The sequence below is a fragment of the Orycteropus afer genome, unplaced genomic scaffold (assembly GCF_000298275.1).
Source record: "Orycteropus afer afer isolate SDZICR_OR568_19922 unplaced genomic scaffold, OryAfe1.0 scaffold00003, whole genome shotgun sequence".
Lineage (NCBI taxonomy): Eukaryota > Metazoa > Chordata > Mammalia > Tubulidentata > Orycteropodidae > Orycteropus > Orycteropus afer.
This window is the reverse complement of record NW_006921590.1, coordinates 33,693,914-33,697,833: the sequence shown is the minus strand read 5'-3', so window position 1 is coordinate 33,697,833 and position 3,920 is coordinate 33,693,914. Positions and strand designations below refer to the sequence as shown.

At 39.4% G+C, this 3,920-nt stretch overlaps 1 protein-coding gene across 1 annotated transcript in view; it reads right to left on the bottom strand.

Annotated features, from left to right (window-relative positions):
* PPP2R3A (protein phosphatase 2 regulatory subunit B''alpha) overlaps positions 1–3,920 on the bottom strand; it is a 203,251-nt gene that overhangs the window by 141,757 nt on the left and 57,574 nt on the right. The window lies entirely within an intron of this gene.

Below are 3,920 nucleotides of genomic sequence, written 5' to 3'. Positions count from 1 at the left end.
TGGGCAATCCTACTTCCGTAGTGATACTGCCTCGGAAACCCAAGGAGGGGTCACTATGAGTCGGGGCCGACTCGACGGCACATAACAACAACAAAAGTAAACGCTATATAGCAGAAGAAAAGGAGATTATGATAGTTGGAGACAGATGGTAAACATAGCTATTCTAAACTGGTATCTTCTAGAGCTTTTCAAAAAGACAAAGTATTGTTTTGGTAATGGACAAATGGCACATTGATATGAAAAGGTAAAAGAACTGATAAAAAAGGTAAATGAAAGTAACATATAATAAACCTGGAGTATTTGAGAGGAGTGCTGCCAAAAAGCTAGGAACCCAAACAAAAAAGCCGTGGAGCAATGTCTTTTCCCTAAAAATGTCTTTGACTGTTAAGAAAAACAGATGTCAGAGAACAGATAATGGAATGGATATAGTAGAGTAGAGAAAGGAGGAAACCAAAAGAAGCAAGGGGAAAAAAGAATCCTTTAAGGTGCTCATCCTAAAACCACTTGGAGGAGAGACACTGAAGCTTCCACCCAGGAGCACTCCGACAGGAGGAAAATTATTTCCCTTTATCCTCATGACTTTTGTAGTTGACTTTATTAGTTAAGAATATATACAGCCTATTATTGCTTCAAGTCAGTACACATTATGTATGTGCCAAAATGTTTTAATCTCTGTATCATTATCTGTCAGTTATTTTTTGCAGGTGAAAATTTTTAATATACAAGTTGCTTTATGCAAAGTGTGCAATGTACAAAAAATTACAAAGATAAACACATCTTCTCCAAGGTAAGCTGATAACTTAAACCATCATGCTTCAGCATTTAATGTCCCATTAAATAGCTATACTTGGGTCTCCCTTAAAGCACTCCAGGTTTTATAAAAGACATTTTGAGAGCTCAAGGAAGAGTCCCCACTAGAGGGCATTCAAACCATTTTAGTTTGTGGCCATAAGGTCAAGCTTTAATACAGAGATACACACATTTATCTATTCAGATTTTTTAAAAATAAATAAATAAATAAATAATATATATAGGGAAAGTTGCTCATGCTATATACTTCATAAGCAGTTTTCTGCAATTACCCAAAATGAAGACTTTTGCTTCATGTCTTTTTTCCTCTTTTGCTTTTCACAGAAGTTTCTTTTCCCTGGAGATAAAATTAAAATGATTCACCTCATACAGATATAAAGCTGTTGTGGCTGTTGCTCTATCCAACAACATAAATGTCCATCCAATCTCAGGATTGAAAACTGGCTGTTACTCTCCCTGATGTTAAGCAGTGAACTGTAGATAAATCAAGTTGGACACCAGTTCTTTTGCTATATAGTCAACCTCAGGATTGTAAGAGTTCTAGAATATTCAAAATAACTTAGAGTATAAGTAGTTACATTTCTTATCTTTGGAATAGACTATTACCTTTTTTCATTTTCCAGCTTGTTCAAAGCTTTTTCTTAGACAATTATGACTCATATCTTGTTGCTTTCCCAGCCTATTAGATGGTTTTCACAATGTTGAACTCAATGGTTGAAGGTACCTCTGATGAGCTGTGTCATATCCTTCTTCTATTCTTTCTACTCCTGGTTCACACTCCAACTGAGAACTCAGGGCATTTAGCAGAGACAAGGAAGCTAGCTAAATGGAAGTGAGAACATCTATACATTTCAAGTTCTTGAATTCTGCTACTGTTATACATTGATTTTAAATAATAAACAATAGAAAAATGATTTCCCAGTCCTACCACTCTGCTGAAGTTGTGGGGAAGGGAGAGGGATTCCAGGCTGACCACCCTCCTGTTTAGGCTCTAGGCTCTATCTTCTTTGGCCAGGACCTAGGCTGCCAGAAATACCAATGGAAAACACCCTAAGGGTGAATGCCAGTTCCACTGCTGATTACCTCTGTTAATCAGTACTTTCTACCTACTTCTAGTCTTCAAGGAATTATTCCCCCACTCTTATGCCCACTTTTTCAGATAATTTTTAAAAAATATGTTTTTAATATTTGGCAAACTTTTTAATTATTTAGTTTTATCGTTTTTACTTTTTATTGTGATCTGGTTGATCAGTTTTCAATTTGCAGTGAGAGGTCAAACAGTGATCACGGAAATGGCTTGGAATGTCATCCAGGTGGTATATGAGGAATGACTCTCCTAAAGCCCTTTTATTCTTCGGCATTTGGACAACTTACAACTATTTCCTATAAACAAAATGTCTAACATCCACCTGGAAAACATGAAGCATTTGTAACTCTTAGTTTATGCATGGTTCTTTTAATAAAATTCATTAACTGGCAGAGTCTTATATACGCTGATCACTTTGTTGTTGTTATGTGCCATTGAGTCGGACCCAACTCACAGAGACCTCTCCTTGCGTTTCCAAGGCAGTATCACTAAGGAAATAGATTGCTCAACCTTCCTTCCGAAGAGTGGCTGGTGAGTTTGAACTGCCAACCTTCTGGTTAGCAGTCAAGTGCTTTAGGCACTATGCTACAAGAGCTCCCCTTGATCACTTTAGTTCTAATGTAATGCATGACAAACTTGGATTGAACTTGCTGCTAGTTTTTAAAACATAAGAATGCATTTATTAATCACCTGCGATGTTCTCAAGCATCATATTATGAAGGTCTTCAGGTAGTGCATCTTGATTGCATGTTTGATCAATTTCAGACTGCAGAAGTTGGTAAAAATCTTCAATTTCTTCATCTTTGGTATTAGCGATTGATGTATAAGTTTGAATAATAGTGGTATTAACTGGTCTTTCTCATAGGTGTATGGATATTAGCCTATCACTGATAGAGATATACTTCAGGACAGATCTTGAAACGTTCTTTTTGACAATGAATGCAATACCGTTCTTCTTCATGTTGTCATTTCCAGCAGAGTAGATCATATGATTGACTCAAAATTGCCACCACTGGCCCATTTCAGCTTTCTAATGCTTAAAAAAACCTACTGCCATCAGGTCAATTCTGACTCATATGACCCTATACGATAGTGTAGACTTCCCCACAGGGTTTGCCAGGCTATAAATCTTTACAGAATCAGAGTACCTCATTGTTCTCCCATAGAGCAGGCTGGTAGGTTCAATCCACTGCCCTGAGTTGGTTAGCAGCTGAATGCATTAATCACTGTGCCACCAGAACTCCTCCACTAATACCTGTTGCTCTTGTTGCTGTTACATGCCATCGAGTTGGACCTGACTCATAGCAACCCCTCCTTGGGTTTCCAAGGCAGTATCACTCTGGAAGTAGATTGCCCAGTGCCTGTTGTTGTTGTTGTTAGGTGCCGTTGAGTCACTTCCAACTCATAGCGAACCCATGCACAGAAGAATGAAACACCGCCCGATCCTGCACCAGCTCCATGATCCTTGCTATACTTGAGCCTATTGTTGCAGCCACCAAGTCAATCCATCTCGTTGAAGGCCTTCCCCTCTTTCGTTGACCCTCCACCTTACCAAGCATGACGTCCTTCTCCAGGGAATGGTCCCCTCTGACAACATGACCAAAGTAGGTGAGACGAAGACTAGCCATCCTTGCTTCCAAGGAGCATCTCAGCTGCACTTCCTCCAGGAAAGATCTGTTAGTTCTTTTGGAAGTCCATGGTACCGTCAGCACTCTTCGCCAGCACCATAACTCAAAAGCATCAACTCTTCTTCGGTCTTCCTTATTCACTGTCCAGCTCTCATGTGCATACGAGGTGACTGGAAATATCATGGCCTGTGTCAGGCACACCTTAGTCCTCAAGGAGATATCCTTGCTCCTCAGCACTTTAAAGAGTTCCTTCACAGCCGACCTACCCAGTGCTACACGTTGTCTAATGTCTTGACTGCTGCTTCCATTGGCCTTGATTGTAGAACCAAGCAACGTGAATTCTTTGACAACCTCAATCTTTTCTCCATTTATCATGATGCTGCTTATTGGTCCAG